Consider the following 15,736-nt stretch of genomic DNA (forward strand, 5'->3'; position numbering starts at 1 on the left):
TCCTTCATGTGAATAAAACTCCATGTGTGTACTAATGTGCTGGCATAGAATCCTTTCTGTCATGTTTCAGATATGTAAGTGGGATCATGGCCATGGCATGTGTCAGTGACCAGAGACAGGACTAGCCCATGTGGCCCCCCTCATGCATTCTTTCAACACTGAGGGGTTGGTTAATGTGATCAGTCCTAGGATAATTTTACAAACTAATGCCAAATGTCAGTGGTTGAATCAGTGAATCTAGGGAAGCACTGAAGAGCTGTCTATCAATGTCTGACCACCACAGAACCGGAAACCTGCCTCTTTGGGTCCAGGTGGAAATGCCTCAATTAGAACAGAAGGCCTGGGAAATGTGAGAGGCATCTCCTCATTCTCTAGCATTTCAAGACACTGTAAGCCCACTGCCAAGCACTTCAGCTGCTTTGAATCTCTAAATCAGGAATGGGCAATTATTGGCAGTGCTGGCTGGGGCCGATGGGAGATGGAGTCCAGCAACATCTGGAGGGCTACAGGTTACACATCCCTGCTCAAAATAAAACCTCCTGGGACCAGATCAGTTCCAGTCCTAGACATTGTGGGATATGCTCTTAGCAAACCAGTGCACTCAAAGAAAGCCTTAGCCTGCTTCTCCAATTTTGGTCCCCATCATCCACTGCATTCCAATTTTAGCAAATCTGCCACTTCTCATCCAAAGGCATCCTTGTCATTATTTCCTCTATAGCATGTCTTTGCATGTGTTCCAGGCCTTCAAGGAAATGTGCAGTGGCAGTGGATGTAGAAAGGCTATTTACCATAATTATATGCACACTCTTCTCTATGCATAGACAACCAGCTTGCAATGCCTTGGAAAGCTGCTGTTTAGTGAGTCAGTAAATGTTGGTTTGTATCAAAATGTATTTCATTGCATTTTTTTCCTCTCTTTCATGGGGCAGAATCATAGAGTTGGAAGGGACCCCAACCCCCTGCAATGCAGAAATCTCAACTAAAGCATTCATGGCCGATGGCCATCCAACCTCTGCTTAAAATCCTCCAATAGCATCTCAGGGAAGGGGGTGATTTTAAGGTGGGAAATGGTGGGGGAATATCAAATACCCTGTTCCACAGCCCTGATCCGATTTGGGGTGGGACAATGGAATTATTATTGTAATTCCTGATAATGAATCACCTATGTCGCTTCAAGTTGCACCCTCAACATTTGCACTTTTATTGTATAGGAAGAGCAAGAGGCAGCTTTACAGGCCTAAGAAAACCACAACCATGAACCCTTAAAAGACTTCACTGTGAATATCTGTGAGATTATTTTACAAGCCTGCACCTGAAGACAGATACAATCTGTTCCCATCACTATGCCTACCTGACATGCAGGTTGTTAAAAGAGTTTTGCAGTGCGGCACACCATCTGGCGTCCAGGCACAAGGGAGCTAGCAATTCAGAAGAGGCACTGTACGCTTGCTACTTTGTCGAGTTTTCAGTATGTACCCTGCTCTTCTCCTGTCTCCTCTTTTGTACCTCTGCTTCTGTTGCACAGATGCGCAGGAAGGAACAAGAGCCAAAAGGGAGAGGGGGAAAGTTAGAACTTTCCATTTGCATCCTTTAAAAAGGCACCGAAGCCTCCCATCTAATCAAGACAAAACTTTCATATAGCAATTAAAATATGGCTCATCTTCAAGGGGGAGGGGGGGAGGTTGAAATAATTAGCAGACTAAAGCAAACAGCAGGATTGGTGTTTTGTTTTTAATTCCCCTAAAGAGAACAAACCTCAAAGTCCTCCTGCAGGAAAGAAAATTCCATCAAAGCTAAAAGGCGGAAAATGGAGCAGACACTTCACATTTGAAATTATTTCAATTGGATTCTGCATGAAAAAAAATGCTCAGGTGCTGGTCTGTTTAGACATGTTCTTTCAAGCTGTCTGCATGGCTGGAATCACATTAGGGCAGAAATGAGCACTTTACATATTCTTTAATCTATTACTGTCAGGTTAGAAACAGAATATTGCATTAACATGCAAAAGGAAGCCCTCCAACATGGCAGGGAAAGCAACATTTCTAGAGAAAGTGCTGAATGAAGAAGAGACGGTTTGTATAGGTAATGATGGGTCATAAAGCCTAAATAAATAAATAAAAAGAGTTCACATGGTTATAATCCAATTTGCCTTGATTATACTATTGATATTACATCCATTTTCATGTCAGCTGTTCCAAATAGACTGCAGAAGGCCACTATTTCATTCTGCTCCGCTGCCTCCCTTTCTCTGCTTTTCATCGCATAGCACAGTTGCCCTGAATGATTGCAACCATGGAAGTCCTATCAACCAACAAATCCAAAGGATTGCTATAGCTCTACATTGGTACCTCAGGTTACATATGCTTCAGGTTACAGACTCCGCTAACCCAGAAATAGTGCTTCAGGTTAAGAACTTTGCTTCAGGATGAGAACAGAAATTGTGCTCCGGCGGTACGGCGGCAGCAGGAGGCCCCATTAGCTAAAGTGGTGCTTCAGGTTAAGAACAGTTTCAGGTTAAGTACAGACCTCCGGAACGAATTAAGTACTTAACCTGAGGTACCACTGTATCATCTCAGTTACACTATTCAGAACTGCCATTTGCTTCAAGTGTGTAGAAAGAAACAGAATAAAATAATTTTATCAACTATTAATTTCTGAGTTCCCAAACCAGAAAAATTCACAAGCACAGCAAAGTTTTCCAAGCAGTTCCTCTCCATTTCAGACATTCTCTGAAAAAAACCAACTTTCAGATTTTGGTAAATTCCCTTAATTTTGGAAGCACTACACAGGAGCTGCTGAAAATGAACTTGGTTGAAACCTCTGGCCGGATCAAAGTTCATACTTTCTGTCAATGACTGACAGGCAAATAACTTGATGTTTCAGCTCCTTGTCTTTTGTCTAGCCTCTGGCATGTTTGCTATGATATGTTATCATAGGGAAATCCACCTCTTTGTTTTTATGTTTTCCCTAAATAGGAAGTTTTTATAAAGCTTCAATCACCAGATAGCCTTAATTTGTACACTATTAACTTTTCATTTTGTTTAGACAGTGAAAACTTGACCTGCCACCTTGGAATCTATTCAAAACAGTGACACTCTTGTGTTATGTAAAGTACAGCTTTGTTGAACAGAAAAAGGATCAAAAGTAACAGAACAGATATTCTAGGGTACTTACAGAATGTTGCTATTCTGGGGCGCAATTCAATCCTATACTGCCAAATTCAGGCTTCACAATTAAACTCGATTTGGAGCTCTTACACAACAAACCCACTTCTCCCAAACCTCAGATTTTAATATATTTTTTATTTTGCAGAAAAGAACATGACAGAAAAATGCATTGGAAAGTGTGGGGTGATACGGAAGGGGGGGCATGTCTTCTTCACCTTCTTCTTCACTACAATATATCCATTTATTTCCAATTGTCAATGTCAAAAGGGACTAAAATCTATAAAATTCATAGAAAATCAACATGCCAATTTGTTCAATTTCTCTAGGACTCCATGACACATCCCCTGTCCTCCATAATCCCTCAAGCAAGGTGTCAAGACCCTAATCCTGTCAAATCACTCTGCCAAGCCTTTCCTCTGGGCAATGCCAGGTGGCAGACTATGCATACATGGACCATTGTCTTCTCATCACTGGTACTGAGGATGTGCTTATCTGCGCATATCTCCAGCTCTGCATATTCCCCCCTCCCTCCTCCATATGTTAATCCTGTGTAACCCAACCTTTTCTTAATGTATTCATGATGTAACTGGGATGTATTTTGCACTGTATTCTGGGACATGGAGGGAAGTTTCAAAAGTTCATGTTACCCCTTTCTCACTGTTCAATCTCGCCTTGAACCTGTTGCGCAATAAACTTGGATCTTCTGCAGTTTGCTCCTGTCTCCGGCTGAGCTCATTTTCCTCCGCAGTGACCCGCGGACTTAGTCCGACGAGTTGGGTGGCAGAGCAGCCTCGCACCCAGATTTTACCGTAACAGGGGTAACATTTGCTTGAAACAAATCAGAATGCGTGCTCAATAAATAGCTAATGTCATTTAACCTTCCCACAAATGAATGAGAATGAATATTCAATAAACAGGTAGTCTGAAAACAATCAGGGACTTCATTCTGCCATTCAGTTTTTCCTTGTATCCTTTCTAAGAACTAGGGGAAACAGAGCTCTCTCTGTTTTCACCACCACTCAGTGCACAAGCTCAGCTAAATCTATTTTTCTATATGGATACCACTGTTTGGTTATTTATTTTAAAATGTGTATGCCCTACAGGACTGTAATTAAGGGGCCCAGATATGTTTTTAACTAAAGGACAAGCCAATCACTGCAGCTGCACTCTGTTTCAGCAGATTAACTACTTGATAGTCCTTGCATGTCCTCCAGTCAGTCTGTGTAGGAAAGATTGAGGGGAGTGGGCAGTACAGGACAGTTCATCTTCTGTCTTTGTGTTTATTACCTCATTGCACAGTGGCACAGCTGACCCTCAGCGCATCATAACTATGGATCACATGTCATTTAGGCAGGAAGAAAAGGGTGGGGGGGAGAGGGAGAACAAATTATTTCTTTAAATCAATCTGATATGGGCAAGGAAAACTAACTGCCAGGACATTTTCATGATAGCTGCTGGTGATGAGTTTATTTTTGCCCCCTTCACTAGACGGCAGGTGTAAATACAAGCATTCCTTTTATATAAATATCAGAGTGCATACGCGGCCAGCTCACAGCAAAAGTGTTATTCAAACGGCGCCAGAAGCAAAAGCATCTCTGTTGTGCAGTCATTGTGAAGCTATGAGCAAAAGAGATCAACCTCAGTGACCAAAATAATACACAGTAGCAAGTAAGAAGGAGAACAATGCTTTCCTCTACCATCCTGACAAGGCACAATTCACACCTTGCTGGGGCCTTAATGAGCTGAGGTCCTTCTGGGCACAAAAGCCAAGGTGGTGCTTCCAAACAAGAGTTGTTTTCTATGGCAGGTATTAAAATAATGGAACAAATAAGCCTTGTGAAATAGATAGGAAGGTGTCAGGGCTGGGCCACAAGCAGCAGTCTGAGGCAAGCCTGCAGGAACCTGAGCCATGACGGGGGCAAAGTCAGGATCAGAAGGCAAACCAGGAGGCAGGAGGCAGCGCCCAACTCAAAATGCTAGCTCTGAACTTTAAAGCCTTATATGGCTCAAGACCCCCGTACCCAAAGGACCACTTTTCCTCAGATACACCTGCCCAGACCCTGAGACCATCACCTGAGGCACTTCTCTGTGTGTCTGCTCCAGAGGAGGTCCTGAGGGTGGTGGTGAGAGAAGAGGCCTTTTCTGTAGTAGCTCCTTGTCTACAGAGAGCTCGCCTGGTGCCAACTGGGTCATCATTTTGGCACCAGGAAAGGAAATTTTTGTTTTCCTGGGCATTTGGACAGCATCTACTATTGGATTGGATCCCAAGCAGCTCTGACAGCCAGTGCAGGCCAGCAACTGGCCTGATCTGAACTCAATCTGCCTGCCTCCATTCTGCCACCACAAGTGGCCAGGCTGCAAATGAGGCAGTAGCTCCACAAAGCCACAGGGGCTTCAGATACAGGTTTGGATTGTAGCCTTAATGAGGATTAAAGGGGCACCGATGCTCATCTGCTGCATGGGTGTTTTCTAGACAGGGAAAAAATGTGGTTAAATCTACAGTGAGTTAAAGCAAACTCCACCAGCCTGGTACCCTTCTTTGGACTACAAGTCCCATCAGCCACAATCAGCATAATGGGAGTTGTGGTCCAAAATATCTAGAGATCAGCAGGTTAGCACAGGGTGGATCAGAGCACACTCTTAGAAGAGTGAATGTTATATTTCAGCATATCTGCTTTGCACTGTCCCTGTACAATATGCATCACATTCAGGTTCCACAGGAAAATATCACTAATAAATTCAGTAAATTTCCTGAAAAATAATTCGCCTCAAGGATGGGCCCTGATGTTGAATAAGGCTGCCTTAATGCATATCTCCTCTCTGGTTCTTTATAAACGTCATCATAACTTAGTCTGGAACTTATCCCTAGACTGATCTTCTGCTCTCTTCTTAATATTGCTTCCTATAGAGCTCATTTTTTGTTGAATATATCTCCAGGTTTAAACTGACACCGCTCAGGGTTAATCCCTTAAAGTACGGTAAGTCCTAGAAGCTGCTGCTGGTCCATAACTGTCATTCCTGAAGCCTGTTCATCTAGATCTTATGCGGATAAAAGAAAAGAATTCTTCACATAGTGCACAGTTGAACTGCGGAACTCCCTCACATAAGAGACGGCCTTTAAGAGAGGATTGAGCAAATTTATGGAGGATAAGACTATCAGTGACTACTACCTGCAATGGCTATGCTCTGCTTCCATGGTCAGAGGCAGTAATGCTTCTCAAAAACAGTTGCTAGAATCTGGTGGGGAGAGTGTTCTTGAGGGCTTCTCACAGGCATCTGGGTTGTCCCTGTGAGGACAGGATGCTGGACCAAATGGGCCATTGGTGTGATCCAGCAGGCTCTTACGTTCTTATGCCCAAGCAATTCCTAAACCTGCTTTTGCCATTTCCTCTCTCCCTTCCCATTATGATTATTCCAGTAACATGCTAGCAAAAAAAATTGGTTCAGATGGAAAGGTCTAGGAGAGCCTTTTAGAAGTGAAATGATGCCTATGGTTCAAAATGAACAGTAATGTCACTAGTCATTATAGGAAAGTTGCATTACAATCAGATGGAGCTCCACAGTAGTCTCCCTATGCCAGGCCATTTATTATCAGACTGGATTGCTTGTTTTGGGGTTCACTGGAGAGCCAACCATGGGAAGCAATCCTCCAAATGTTTCCTAGCTGAAGAATTCAATTACAACTGAGGAATAAAGTTAAACAAATGCTATTATCAAGTCTTTACCCTCCTGGCTCCAGCAAGTTAAGCCGCCATGTAAGATTTCAAATGACACTATTCAAGTTGTATGATGGGAAGTTGTAAGTGACCTTGAGCTTGCAATAATTCTTCCACACGCTGTTGGCTGTATCAAACCAAGCGGCACTCCTCCGCTGCCAGAGCACTCAGATATTTTAATATATAGCCAAGTACATTGGAAGACAATTGGAGCAAAGTCGCCTGACAGGAAGCCAGTCACACATAGCAATTAAACTATATCATTAGACTCCAAATGGTGCTGCTGAGGTATATTTTAAAGAGAGAGAAAGCAAGGCTGGGTTTATTTTCACCATATATAAATCATGTGTGGGGCTTTCGTGCCAATTCTAAATGAAACAAGCATATTGCAAATGCTGTAAATCCTTCAAGAAGCTCTAGAACTATCATAATAAACCACAAGACCCAAATATATTTGTTTTGTGACACCGCCATTACCCCACAAAAACATTATTGAGGATCCTGTTAACACCAGTCCTGCTTACTGTATAATGTGTTTCATGCAGCCAAGCTCAAGCTCTAATAAGAACAAAGGATTTCATTTTAGCATAGAAATATAAAGCTTGGTATCTGAAGCTTGCCAGATGTCTCAACATATCATCCAGAATTGTCCATAGGGCCTGTTCTAAACATACCTGTTCTACACATTAATTGTGTAACCATATTAAAACTATTTAAAAAACTATTAAAACTATTAAAAAATAATGTGAAAATGCTGGCTTCTAGATAGGTCACACACTTACCCATATTCCATATCTGTCCCAATTAAAGCGATATCATGGTGCCCCAAATTGCATGTTTTGGGGTGCCTTGTTCTCACAAGGGTCCCATGACTTATGTGGGGCACCGCCATGGGAGACAGGTGTTCTGGTTTCCCACTGCAACATATTGGAGGGTCTTCTTACCTAGATGGCAATCCTCCTCATTTAGTAGAAGAATGAGGCCTGTTCCCTCCCCACCTTCATCAGGGGACAAGAGCAAAGTACATTCTTCTTTACAGATTCAAGTGTATATGGAGTAAGTTCAGCTCTAATTCAAAAGCAACTTACTGTATATTTTGCTCTATAAGACTCACTTTTTCCCTCCTAAAAAGTAAGAGGAAATGTGTGTGCATCTTATGGAGTGAATGCAGGCTGCGCAGCTATCCCAGAAGCCGGAACAGCAAGAGGGATTGCTGCTTTCACTGCGCAGCTTCTGGCTTCTGAGATTCAGAATATTTTTTTTCTTGTTTTCCTCCTCCAAAAACTAGGTGCGTCTTGTGGTCTGGTGCATCTTATAGAGTGAAAAATACAGTACACAAATTTAAACAGTGATAAGAGAAGTGAGCAAAATGATTCAAACATATCTTGCACTCAACTGCAGGAAATGGCAACCTCGTGAACTATAAAAGGTTGTATAACTGCAGATTACTAATTTTCACCACTGCTGATCAGCTAATTGAACAGGATGACCATATATTAGAGCAGTATATCATGACTGTATCATTTGTCTTGGTTGCTTCGGTGTCCTTGTTTATAACTCCATCACTGCAGCAGCTGGCCCAAAGAAAATTCTTCATTTAACAATATGATTGCAGGAGCCCCTGAAGAAGGTTCTGTGTCCTTCACCATCAAAACCAGCATTTCTTTTCAATGTTCTTCCTATCATTTATTCCTTCAGCAGCTTCATTTGTCTCCAGCAAGCTTTGGCACTCATTTTTCTCACTTTAACTCATAATTTTTCACAACTCCCACTTGACAGATTTCCATTGCACCATATGAAACTCTAGAAAGTAATTTTAGGCTACTTAGTACTACAGTCACATGGCAGTAAATAAGGGCCGCTTTGGAGGAAGTGCTCTCCACCCGCAAGTGTGTAAACTTTGAAGTCTCTTCAAACTTAGGATTATCACCTGTGCTAGCCTGAAAGTCCTCCTTTCTGTATAATTGAACAATCCCTTCTTCCACATTCCCCAGAATGTCTGTAATTTATAAAGGCAATCAGAATATTACGGTTCAGCTCATTTATATGATCAATTGGCAGGAGTTGAAGTTCATTGCAAAACTATTTACTGTCAGAACAAAATTAATTAAGGTAAGAAATGTTGATGGCACACTTCTGTCTGGGTAAATAGCAAATTAACGATACTGCGAAGGAATGCACTGCTCATGGGAAGCCATAATTTACACAGAAAAGTAGGGCCTCCTAAACTTGTGTTCATAAATAAGGGAGACAATCTCTTCTATGCCAGTGGCACTGAGAGAAAAAGATGCAGACGTGCCACCGACAAGTTCCATGGGGCAGGCAGAAACCTGCCCACAAACCAATCCAGCCTATAGGAACAGCAGTTTTATGGTGTCACCACCCCCTGTTACATCAGAGATATGAAATATAGTTCTGAATAGCATCCATTTAGTGTCTCTCTTGGGCACATAAGATACTCAGGCCTGGAGCATGCTATGGATCTACATGGAGCCAACCCTCCTATTTGGGAGAGTGAGGTAGATGCTTTGCACAGCAGATTTGGGTGATGGAACGGTGTTGGAGGATTCTATGTGTAACATGACCTGATCTACACCCTTTGTTAGCTTAAGTAAAACTGTCTCATGGCCATAGAATTCAGGTGTCCATCTGTATGTGATGTGAGGGGTTGCCATCTTGTCCTTGAGCAGGTCCTGCGCACAGCCAAAGCCTATGCCAGCAACTTCTTTGTTGAACAAATTGTCATGGTCTGGTTCACGGGTGATTGAAGTCCCGGCAGGGGACGTCAGGACTGGGGGCAAGATGGTGGGGTGGGAGCAGGAACGGGTATCCAGAAGCCAGGAGTCAGGAAGCCAAGAATCAGAGGGTCAGGAAGCAAGGAGTCACGAAGTCAAGGGTCCGAGGATCAAGAAGCAAGGAGTCACAAAGTCAGGGGTCCAAGGATCAAGAAGCAAGGAGTCACAAAGCTGAGGTTCAAGGATCAGGAAGCAAGAAGCCAAACACAGCAAGGCAGGAAGCGTGTTGCTATGGCAAAGAGCCAAAGGGAAATGCTGACCTTATATCCCTTCCCAGCTCTTGCCACCCGGTGCTGTGAGTTACCAATCGGCCCCACCTGTGAGGCCGCGCCTTGCCTCTTCAGAACAAACTTAGGAAAGCCCCAGTTCTGCAAAGTCCTATTGGCCACAGGGCCTGGCTCCTGCACGCACACCTGACACGAATACTTTCCCGTGTATAAGACTATGTTTTTTTTCTTTTAAAATCATGCTAAAAAGTGGGGGCCGTCTTATACATGGGTAGTGCATAGGGTGGATGTTTGATTGGTTGCTGTCGCGGCTGTCAGCGGCTATTGTGCGTGTTATTGGTTGCTGCATCAATGGATGGTGTTGATTGGCTGACACTCCAGCAGTTTTGCAGCTGGCAATTTGCAGCTTCTTCCAGTGATGGGACAGACAGGATGCAGATATCGCAACGCATGTGGGTGAGCGGTTTTTGCAATGCTCTGCAAAAAAAAGCTTAACAACTTTGTGCCATCGCCCCCCATTTTCTTAAATTTGTCCCCCAAAATTGGGGTAGTCTTATACATGGGGGTGTCCTATAGAAGGAAAAGTACGGTACTCAGATATTTTATTGCATGTGGTCCAGCCCAGCATATTTGAAGAGCCCCAGCTGCTGGCACCTTTGCACAAGTGAACTTTTCAGCACAGAATGGAGTTGACTAAAATCCATCTGCTCCTCTATTTTGCAATGAAGCTGTGTTGGGGCTAATCAGAGACTGATAGACAATGTGTAAGAATGAAGTTAGGCAAGAGTCAAACATGGTCAGCAAGATGTTCCCCAGACAAATCCAAGAGGCTATGTAGGGCCCAATTTTCTAATATATAAAGTGCTGCTGTCTGTCATCTGCCAGACCGAGGCAGTTATTTATTCTGAAGCTCAAAAGCAATCACTTCTCTTTCTTTCGTGCTGAGGAGAAGCCCGGCTGTCTTAGCCAAAGATGGCAGCCATCCTTCCACTCCTCCTTGATTCCAGAAAGACAGGAAGTCTTTATACCGATCACAGTTTTTGTCATGAGCCACGTAACAGAGAGCCAATCAAAAATCAAGGCACCATTCTCACTTCACCAAGCACACAATGCTGAAATAGATGGAAGAGAGCTGATTAGAAACAAGAACAGCAGCATCAATTGTTCAAAGACACTCAGCCCTCCCCCTCACACACACACTCACATAACTGTTTTGCAGTTTCAGGTTTCATCACAGTACGAGATGAAAAGGAACCCTAAATTTCAGCAACCCGAATGTATGTTATGGGAAAATAAATGACCGTTATTAACTCACTGCTTCCAGGAAAACACTTCATTTACAAAACATATTTGACAGCTCAAGTTTGTTTGCAATGCAGAACTGTCCTCCGAAAGCCCATGTGTCCCTATGAACCTCAATTACTTCTTTGATTTTGGTTCTTCCACAGAGACCCCCTAAAAGGGAAGTGATGAATGAGGTCCTGTCAGGCTTCAGTCCCTTGGTGGCCTTGAATCCATCCTGTTATCTGTTACACTGCCAACCATGACAGTGATGAACGCAAGGCAGGCAGCTGACGACACCCCTATTCATTACCCAAAAAGAGAGGAGAAAGAATTAAGCCTGCCAGACTTCAATGCTTCAGTCAGATCTATAGAGTAGCCCTTTGGAGGGCTTGATTAAAGAGGAGACGTAAAAGCCTATTTATACAACTGAGGGACAAAATACAAGATATTCAGAAATTCTTGGACCTATCAAGTTAGTTCAGGAAGAAACTATATTTTCCAACAATAGAAATATCCATATGTTGGTTTTTTTAAAAAATAAAAATAAATAAATAAGAAAGGTAGCTGTGTTAGTCTGCTGCAAACAAAAGCACTATGTGTCTCTATACCTGCAACACTTCATACTTCTCATGAAGTAGACTATGAAATCTTGTGCCATAATAAATTTGTTACTCTTCAAGTTGCCAGTAAAAGCTTCTTGGTTTTATGGTATATTTTTAATAAATCCCAAAGGAGGATACAGTAATGGCCACCTGAGTTTCATGGGCAATAATCTTCCTTTTTGTGGAGTTAGTCTGTCAACATTGCTAAGAGTAAACATTTCATTTGCTTTGCTCAGTTGGAAGTATACAATCCATGCTACTAAGGACTCATTTCCCCCACCCCAAAGTAATGGGCCTGACTAGAGAAAATTGATTAGTACAGAGCTAAGTCAACCTGGGAAAATCTTTTGGGGGTACAGGGAAACCACATCATTTTTTTATGTAGGCAATGAGGCAATGGAACAATTTGTGGTGATTGAGCAAAAAGATTATAGTTATAATAAAGCTTCTTTCTGTTTTTCAAGAGGAACTATCATCACTTTATAGAAACACATCGGCCATTTTTTAAATCCAGTTAACAAATGGAATGGCAAAATTCCATAGCCCAAGAAGCACCTAAAGAAATAGGCCTTCCTGTTTAGCACCTGCCTTCCAGTTCTGCTTCCAGGCTCCTCTCTATTAAAGAAAAGAAATAATGTGTGGGGAAAACAGAGCAGAAAATGAACAAATTGCAACAGGGTCTCTCTTTTCATTAGTATACTCACTCCCTTATCATTCCAAGATTTTTGCAACAGATAGAAAGCACTCAGTGTATGCATCACCCTACCTATCTCCATATAATCACTGTTACGTTTTGAATTATATCATAGGTTGGCAAATGTTACAGTTGTCCCCCCCCCATCCCATTCTTATGCTTGTTAGTGCGTTGGATTGCATAAAATATAGACAATGATCATGTGTGTGCATCCTGAAATAGCAATTATACTGAAATCTTGATGCCTTCCTTTTTATAAATAAAAATTTATAAAGGATGGTCAACAAAGATATTGGACGCGGGTGGCGCTGTGGGTTAAAGCCTCAGTGCCTAGGGCTTGCCGATCGAAAGGTCGGCGGTTCGAATCCCCGCGGCGGGGTGCGCTCCCGCTGTTCGGTCCCAGTGCCTGCCAACCTAGCAGTTCGAAAGCACCCCTGGGTGCAAGTAGATAAATAGGGACCGCTTACTAGCGGGAAGGTAAACGGCGTTTCCGTGTGCGGCTCTGGCTCGCCAGAGCAGCAATGTCACGCTGGCCACGTGACCCGGAAGTGTCTTCGGACAGCGCTGGCCCTTGGCCTCTTTGAGTGAGATGGGCGCACAACCCTAGAGTCTGTCAAGACTGGCCCGTACGGGCAGGGGTACCTTTACCTTTACCAACAAAGATATAGCCAAACTATTTGGTTGCTCTCGCTCTGCTTTGATGCATTCTGCTTCTTTTGGCATCTTCTTAAACGTTACCTTTTTTTGGAAGAAGAAATGGGTCATAAGAACTTATGGCTTATTGATTACTAAAAAAAAATACTTTGGCATTAAGTTTATGGTACTTGGACATGGGTGGGGCGAAACCACAGAGCCTAGGGCTTGCCGATCAGAAGGTCGGTGGTTCGAATCCCCGCAACGGGCTGAGCTCCCGTTGCTCGGTCCCTGCTCCTGCCTAGTAGTTCGAAAGCACGTCACAGTGCAAGTAGATCAATAGGTACCGCTCCGACGGGAAGGTAAACGGCGTTTCCGTGCGCTGCTCTGGTTCACCAGAAGCAGCTTAGTCATGCTGGCCACATGACCCAGAAGCTGTACACCGGCTCCCTCAGCCAATAAAGCGAGATGAGCAACCCCAGAGTTGGTCACGACTGGGCCTAATAGTCAGGGGTCCCTTTACCTTTACCTTTATTTTGATTTCCACTGCTCACATTTATTCTGTTCAAGTCTTGTTTCCTAAACCCAATAACCATGAGAATTCTTGAACCTGTGTTCTTATACTTCTGCATTTTTCTTGAACAATTAGTGGTAATTACAGATGGAACAATCTGTCGATTTCGGTTCTTTCGGTTTCTCAATTTTCCAATCTGAAAATCAGTTCCCCAGCTTTCTGCAGCAATCTGTGATATATATACATACATATATATATCCTTGTCAATATTTATCAACATTTTTGTGTGAATTTTCATAAGAAATACATTTTTGTATGTGGTTTTGACTAATGTACACATTTTGTAAGCAATTTCCCTTATTAAAATGCATTTTTGTATGTTATTTTAACTAATATATGCATTTTCATGCACACTTGCACACTTTTCCATAATAAATGCATTCTTGTAAACATTGGTTCGAGAACTGCATTGCAGAATTCACAGAAGTACAAATTTTGAAGGGTGGTTGTGTTTCTGTTCTCATATTGTTTCAGAAAGTGAAAATTTGATTAACTCAGTTTTAAATACAAACTTAATCAAATTTCTTACCCCATCTCCTATGGCAGTTCATTAGAATTGAATTCAGCTTTAAGATTCACTACTGGGGAAAAGAACAAGATTTAATATAAAGAATGGAAGGAAGTTGATTTCTTTCCTGATTATTTCAATATGCTGCAGGTTACAGGACACTTAACTCTGGGGTCCCCAATATAATTCTGCTTATATACAATGATATATAATCATGCACTCCTACCCATTGATAGACACACATCAAGAAGAAGAGAGGTATTCCAAAAGTATCAGGTGAGTAGTATCAATTTGGAAAGAATGTTATACATGTACAAAGCAGAGGGTATTTTCTGTGGTGGCACCTTTGCTCTGGATTATTCCCCTCTGAAAGTTTGAATGACAACAACATTACAATTATTTAGTATGAAGTCAATACATTTTTATTTGCCCAGTTATTTTTATTCATTTAACAACAATTTGTATACCACTCCAAGCAGTTTACAAAGGTTGGTTTTGCTGTTTCTGCCCTTGTTATACTTTTATTACCTCAAATGCTGTGTAATGTTGATCTCATGTTTTATTATCTGTGTTGTTGTTGTTGTTGTTGTTGTTGTTGTTGTTAACCAGCCTGGAATCCATTAGGATGAAGGGCAGGATTGTATTTTTATAAATAAATAAAGGGAAAATTTATGGATATACAGCACAAATAAATTCATAGATATACAGCATAAATGGGAAGGAACATTAACGGAATATAAATTTGGCAAGTTCTTTATCCAATAATTGTGAAGAGGGATATATAAAAGCTTCGCTGGCTACAGTGCCAATATACTGTACAGTATAATCAATTAATCCCGGTCAAGGAACACTAGAGAAGAATTTGAGTTTATAGCTCAGCTGTGAATGACTGATTCCTCCATCATCTTCTGAACAATCAAAAATGGGTTTTTCGTTTTTAAAGGACAACTTCCTGCCCTGTGCTTCTTATAGCTTTTGAGGTCTGACTAATCTGGGCTCATTTCCATTCCTTTTTCACCACTATCTATAAATTTTCTGTATCTGCAACCTTTGGGTAAACTAGCAGACAAGAATGAACCATCAGTGTTACTGCTGGAGCAAAAGACTTGCATCAATCCAGCTATTAGAACTCCCTTCTTTGAGCTAATCAAAAGTGCAGTAGTATCTGAAACTCCAAGGGACTCACTCCAGAGTTGGCAGACCTTCTCAAGAAATGACTCTGATCAATGGTCCAAACTAATCAAAAAAAGGTGGAACGTTTCACAGCCTGCAGCTCAATTACAAGGATGATTCACTCTGGAGGGCAAGAGACCTTAAAATGGAAATAATCCAAGCAAAGAAAAAGAAAAAGGAAGAAGAAATCAACTCATACAGCAAAGAACTTTCTTCCTGAAGCAGGCAGGAGAGAGGCAGTTCTCACTTTCACTTGTTAGAAATATTTCAAGCACTCGTATTGATTAGCTATGTGTCAGTGTTTAAAGCATGCCATTGATACCATGTTCCATCTGTTTCTGTGAAAGGATAAAGCAATACATT

The sequence above is a fragment of the Podarcis tiliguerta genome, assembly GCF_965153285.1.
Source record: "Podarcis tiliguerta genome assembly, chromosome: 9".
Taxonomy (NCBI): Eukaryota; Metazoa; Chordata; class Lepidosauria; order Squamata; family Lacertidae; genus Podarcis; species Podarcis tiliguerta.